Here is a 7,423-nt window from a genome sequence, read left to right as displayed (position 1 = left end):
CAGATTTGCACTTCCTATATCCTAAAACAGACAGTTCTCACTGCTGTCAAAAGGTTTGTAAAAACCTGATGTGAAATTATTGAAAATGTGCTCAGAGAGAAAGCAAAACACACTGCTACTGGCAAATTACATTGTCGAGTGACTCATCTGGCATTGTGTAACATTAATAGCATTCATTATGAAAGAGGAATGACTGTCTTGTGTGCATGCTAGCAAGTATCCTGTTCAGAATTGGATGAAGCCACCCGCACTTGCCATCTGCCACAAAACATCCCCTATCAAGCTTGCCAACCATCTTTATCTTGCCAAATCTAATGATTTGTTCTCTGCCCAAATCACAGTTAATTTCTCAGTAGTAGTTGACCATTATTTTCTTTCTGAACACTTTCTTCTTGAAGTTTTCCTGAAGCCACACTGTTTCCCCTCTTTATCACTGGCTGCTCCTTCTCAATCTCCTTGCTAGTACCTGCCTCTTTTTTCTACTCATCTTCTAAATATTGGGACTCTCTAGAGCTGGGTTCTTGATGCTCTTCTGTTTTTTGTGTACATTCTTTCCCTATTTAATCTCAGTCAGTCCCATAGCTTTATGACAGGCATGTTACAGATTCCCAAATGAATACCTAGAGTCCTGTTTTCTTCCCTGAACTCCGAATTCATATATCATTTGCTTTATTATTATTAGTATTATTATTATTACTATTATAGATGAGGTCTCACTACATTGTCCAGGTTGGAGTGCAGTGGCTATTCACAGGTGTGATTGTAGCACACTGCAGCCTGGAACTCCTGGACTCCAGTGATCCTCCTGCCTCAGCCTCCTAAGAATAGCTGTGACTACAGGTGCATGCCACCACATCTGGCTAACTTTTAAATTTTTGTTGAGATGGGGTCTCACTATTTTGCCCAGGCTGGTCTAGAACTCCTGAGCTCAAGCAATCCTCCTACCTCAGCCTGAGTAACTGGGACTACGTCCATGTTCCACCACACTAGGCTCCAATTGCATTTTGACTTCTCCACTTGGATGTTTAAAATGCTTCTCAAATTTAACATATCCTAAAGATAATTTGTGTCTCCCCACAAAACTTGCTCTTTTTGCATTCATTGCCGTCTTAGTTAATGGCACCACCATCCATACTGTTACTTTAGACAGAAACCTTTGGAACATCCCAATTGGTCTTTCTGATTTTCTCTTTGTTTCACAACTTATTCTCCACAGACAGGATAATCCAAACAGTACCCAAAGCCATCGTCTCTTATACTTTTCAATCTATAAAATATATGTACATAAGAGTATATAAAATATATTGTAAATATCCATGTATCCAAACACACACGTTTAGAACTGGAACACAATATGCAAAAGAATAATGTTGGACCCCCTACCTCATGCCATCTACAAAAGTTAACTCAAAATATACCAAAGATATAAATGTAAGAGCTGAAACTATGAAACACTTCAAAGAAATCATAGGTATAAATCTTTGTGTCCATGGATTTAGCAAGGATTTCTTAAATATGACATCCAAAGCACAAGCAATCAAAGAAAAAAAAATAGGTTGGACTTCAACAAAATTAAAAATTTTCATGCTTCATAGAAACAGAACACTTTCAGGACATCATAAGACCTCTTCCTGCTCACATTTCCTCCCTTTCTGCAAAGATAGATGCAGTTATTTGTGTGTATGTATTTGTGTGTGTGTGATGATCATTCTCTTGCTTTAGTTTTATCTCGTACTTACATCCATAAGCAATATCACAACCTAAACAATATAGTTTAGGTTTTACCCATCTTTAAGTTATATAAATGGAATCTCACTGTATTTTTTTTTCTGTGACTTGCTTCTTTTTGGCTCAATATAATGTTTGTGAGCTTTATCTGTCCTTATGCATATGGCTGTAGCTCTGTGTAGAATTTCATATATCGTAATTAATATCATAATTTATTATACTCTTTAATGGACTTTTGGGTGTTTTCAGTTATTATTAGTGCTACAATAAATACTTTAATACATGCTTCCAGGCACTTACATGCAAGAGTTTCTCTAAGATATATATCTAGGAGAATGTAGATATCAGACTGTTGAATAAACTTGAAGATGCACATCCTTTCTTTTCCAAAATGGTGATAACCAGTTTAACACTCTACCAAAGGGTGAGTTTCCATTCGTATTGTCAAAGTTCCTTGAGAGTGTCAGATTGTTTTTCCTACTTTTACCATAACTAGTGGCTTGTACAGTTTTTTGGGGGGACTTTTTTGGAGATGGAGTCTTGCTATGTTCCCCAAGCTGCAGTGCAGTGGCTATTCACAGGCACAATCATATTGCACCACAGCCTTGTTAGATATGAGTTCTAAATGCCTTTTCAAAGAATTAATATGTCACTATGTTCAATTATTTGCCTTCTACTTTTAAACTTAACTTCCTCATAAAGCAACCTTTTTCGATTGCCTGCTCCACCCTGACTCATTCCAATTACCTGCTCCACCCTGACTCATTCTGATCACTTGCTATACCCTAACTAATTCCGATTACCTGCTACCTGCTCTGCCCTGACTCCCGCCAAAGCACTCACTCTGTCATTCTCTTTAAATTAGCCAATCGGAATTAGTTTAGCCGGTGCGGTCTAACCCTAGCCAACAGGGGAACAACACAGCAGCAGGGGCCACGTGCGCCACCGATAAGAACCCCTTCCCCTCCCTTGTCCAAGGGTGCACTTGCCATTGCTCCATCTGTAAGGGTGCACCCTTCTATTGAAGTACCTTGCCTTGCTGAGAATTAAAAAGAAAATTTTATATCGGAGTGCTATTTCTTTTGTGGCATGGAAACTTTATATATAACAGCCTCAAACTTCTGGGCTTAAGAGATCCTCCTGCCTCAGCCTCTAGGTAGTTGGGACTACAGGTGCCTGTTACTGCCCCTGGTTTTTGTACAAGTTTTTGTTGCTGTTGTTGTTTGTTTGTTTTAGACAGAGTCTTGCTCTGTCGCCAGGCTGGACTACAGTGGCGCAATCTTGGCTCACTGCAAGCTCCGCCTCCCGGGTTCAAGCAATTCCCCTGCCTCAGCCTCCTGAGTAGCCGGTACTGCAGGTGCGCGCCACCACTCCCAGCTAATATTTTGTATTTTAGTAGAGATGGGATTTCACCATGTTGGCCAGGATGATCTCAATCTTCTGACCTCGTGATGTGTCATTCTAGGCCTTCCAAAGTGCTGGGATTACTGGCGTGAGCCACTGCGCCCGGCCTTGTACAAGTTTTAACATGTGGAAGTTCGTTTTTTGTTTCATTTTTTTTGAGGCAGTCTCGCTCTGTTGCCAGGCTGGAGTGCAGTGGCGCGATCTGGGCTCACTGCAACCTCCACCTCCCAAGTTAAAGTGATTCTCCTGCCTCAGTCTCCCAAGTGGCTGGGACTACAGGCACGTGTCACCATGCCTGGCTAATTTTTGTACTTTTAGTAGAGACGGGTTTCACCATGTTGGCCAAGATGGTCTCAATCTCAACCTCATGACCCTCTCACCTGGGCCTCCCAAAGTGCTGGGATTACAGGCATGAGCCACTGCACCTGGCCAACATGTGGAAGTTCAAACATATATTTCCCTGGTTGATTAACAAGACAGAACATTTTTCATATGTCTAATGACCATTTAGATTTCCTCTGTGGGGATGTGCCTGCTTAAGTATTTTGCTGATTTTCCAATTATGTTGTGTGTCTGTGTGTGTTTTATCATATTGATTTCTAGTACCTTTTAAAATCTAGATATACATCCTCTTCAGTTACTTGTGTTACATATATTTTCCCCAAAATTAATCTATTAAAAATGCATATCAGATCCTGTCATGTCCTTGTTCAGAGCAACCCTCCGACATACTCCCAACTGCACTTAGCTGTAACTAAATCTCTATGATTCTCAAGGCCCTATGTGATCTACTCCCTGCCTACCTCTCTGTCTTTATCTCCTTCCCTAAGCTTCAGCAACACTGGCCTTCTTTTCCTTCCTCAATTATGTGTGTGAGACAGACTTGCACTCCCTCTTTCGCACAGCTTTGGACAAGTGTCGGTTCTTAGTGAACGCTCAGTTGCACCTCTGCACTTCTGCAGGAAGTTGAAAGGCCCACCTGCAATGTGCATAACCTAGCTCTGATAAAATGTTTTCTTGCAGTTGTGCAAAACCAGGAAAAAGAAAAAAACCACAACAAAAATAACCTCACCCATAAAAGGGGAAGAAAAAATTAGGTAATATCTATCACTAAGGCTTATATCCAATGGAAAATCACCAGTGTAAGTAGTAGACCAGATATCACACATTAGAAGAATTATTAAGTATAGAAGAAGTTCTATAAGGTGGATGTGGTGGCTCACACTTGCAATCCCAACACTTTGGGAGGCTGAGGCAGGAGAATCACTTGAAGCCAGGATTTCAAGACCAACCAGGGCAATATAGTGAGATCCTATCTCTACAAAAAATTACAACAAATAAAATAAGAAGAAGCCCTTCAGATGAGGCAAAGTCCCATCTAATCCTGGCGGCAGGTCTATTGAAGGCCACATATTCTGAGCAGCTTGAAGCCTAGGAAAACTGCATTCCGTGGAAAGAAACACCAATAGGAAATATCCCATCTGAAAATATAGGGTATTTCTCTATCTCCCATTAGAAGTTCAGTACTTAAATTCCATACCCTTTGTTAACAGATTAACAATAATTAAAAGTCTACTATGAAAAATTTTCACTGAATCTGACCTAGAGAAACCATTCTTTTTGTTTTTGTTTTTGAGTCAGAGTCTTGCTCTGTCGCCCAGGCTAGAGTGCAGTGGCGCAATGTGCAAGCTCCGCCTCCCAGGTTCAGGCCATTCTCCTGCCTCAGCCTACTGAGTAGCTGGGACTACAGGCGCCCGCCACCACGCCTGACTAATTTTTTATATTTTTAGTAGAGATGGAGTTTCACTGTGTTAGCCAGGATGGTCTCGATCTCCTGACCTCGTGATCTGCCCACCTCGGCCTCCCAAAGTGCTGGGATTACAGGCGTGAGCCACTGTGCCCGGCCCAAACCATTCTTATAATTCATATCAAGCTTGTCTTGTCTCAAGGTATTGCATTACTATTCTTTTTTTAAATAGCAGCTTTATTGAGATATGATTCATATACCATACAATTCACCCATTTAAAGTATATATTTTTAGTATATTCACAGAATTCTGCAATTATCACTACGATCAATTTTAGAACATTTCCATCACCCCAGAAAGAAACTTTGTATCCCTAAGCAGCATATTTGCTCTTCTTTAACCCCCTGGAATGCTAGTCTGCAGATTTCACAAGTCTGACAACTTCTAGGCAAATCTCAAGTAAAACATTGCCTCTCTAGAGAGGCCATCTTACTACCCCTTTTAAATTCTTCCCTGACTCTGTGGAGGACGGTGCTTGTTGTTTACAGTTATTCCTTTTCCTTTCCTCTTCTTTTTTAACAGAACCATGATTTTGTTCGGGTATCAGATGGTCATGTGCTATAGGGGTATTTAGGCCCATGCCCATCCTGAGGGATTAATTATGATTTATCTAAGTCATATCTCATTTCCCTTGGTAATGATTGGTTTAATTAGCAAGTGCCATAATACTGAGGATGCTGCTGTGAGTTCTTCTAGGCAAAGATTTTGTGTTCTTACCAAGAGAGATGTGAGAAAAATACAAGTACATGTTACCGGCCTCCAGAAACTTTAGTGTTATCCCACCCTACCCTACAGTGTTACATTTCATTCAACAAATAACTGAGTGCTTAGTATGTGACAATGCATTGTTTATTTTTTAAACAGTGGCAACAACAAATGCTTGAGAATCAGAAATATACTCAATTTTACTTTCTGTCTAACATATCTAATGCCAGTTCCAGCTGTCACATGCGTATCTCACACGTAAAATGGAGTAAGTCAAATAACAGGCTCAAAGTGAAGCAACAAACTTGAATTTTCCTAACTTGCATCCTTAGTGCAAGGATGTATTGCTTGGACCTGTAGAGCCATCTTGAAAGCATGAGAGAAAAACTCAAGGGAATCACAGAGGTTCTGAGCGGGAATTATAACGTCATTAAGCCACTGAACAACCAACCCTGGAACTAGCCTATTCTGACCTCCCTCCCTCCCTCCCTTCCTCCCTTCCTTCTCCTTCTTTCCTTCCTTCTCTCTCTCTCTCTTTTTTTAAGACAGTGTCTCACTCTGTTGTCCACTGGAGTGCAGTGGCACAATCTTGGCTCACTGGAGCTTTGACCCCCACCAGGCTCAAGTGATCCTCTTGAGAGGTGAAGCTGGCTGGCCTCCTGGGTCGGGTGGAGACTTGGAGAACTTTTCTGTCTAGCTAAAGGATTGTAAATGCACCAATCAGCTCTCTGTGTCTAGCTAATGGGGTAGGGGACAAGGAGAACTTTTCTGTTTAGCAAAAGGATTTAAATGCACCAATCAGTGCTTTGGGTTTAGCTAAATGCACCAATCAGCACTCTGTAAAAACAGACCAATCAGCACTCTGTAAAGCGGACCAATCAGCTCTCTGTAAAATGGACCAATCAGCAGGATGTGGGTGGGGCCAAATAAGGGAATAAAAGCAGGCCTCCTGTGCCCCCAGCGGCCACCCAGTGGGGTCTCTTGTCCGACAGTGGTCGTCTTGTTCTTTCTCTCTTCCAATAAATCTTGGTGCTGCTGTCTCTTTGCATCTGTACGGCCTTTATGAGCTGTAACACTCACTGCGAAAATCTGCGGCTTCACTTCTGAAGTCAGCAAGACCACGAACCTACTGGGAGGAACAAACAACTCTGGGCACGTTGCCTTTAAGAACGGTAATGCTCACCATGAAGGTCTGCAGCTTCACTCCTGAAGTCAGCGAGACCACAAATCCACCGGGAGCAATGAACAATTCTGGACGCGCTGCTTTTAGGAACTGTGACACTCACTGTGAAGGTCTGCAGCTTCACTCCTGAAGTCAGCGAGACCAGGAACCCACCGGGAGGAATGAACAACTCCGGATGCGCCGCCCTTAAAACTGTAACACTCGCTGCGAAGGTCTGTGGCTTCCCTCCTGAAGTCAACAAGACCACGAACCCACCAGATGGAAGAAACTCCGGACACATCCAAACATCTGAAGCAACAAACTCCGGACACGCCATCTTTAAGAACTGTAACACTCAACTGTGAGGGTTCACGGTGTCGTTCTTCAAGTCAGTGAGACTAAGAACCCACTGGAAGGAACCAATTCCGGACACACTCTCACCTCAGCCTCCTAAGTAGCTGGGACCACAGGCATGTACCACCACAGCTGAATAATTTTGGGGGGGGGAGAGATGGGGTTTTCCCATATTGCCCAGGCTGGCATTCTGAGTTTTCATGTGAGATAAAAACGTTATTTTTTTTCTAGGACATAATCGAACACAATATTTCTGCAGTGG

The sequence above is a fragment of the Macaca thibetana genome, chromosome 11, assembly GCF_024542745.1.
Source record: "Macaca thibetana thibetana isolate TM-01 chromosome 11, ASM2454274v1, whole genome shotgun sequence".
Taxonomy (NCBI): Eukaryota; Metazoa; Chordata; class Mammalia; order Primates; family Cercopithecidae; genus Macaca; species Macaca thibetana.
This window is presented reverse-complemented; position numbering follows the sequence as displayed.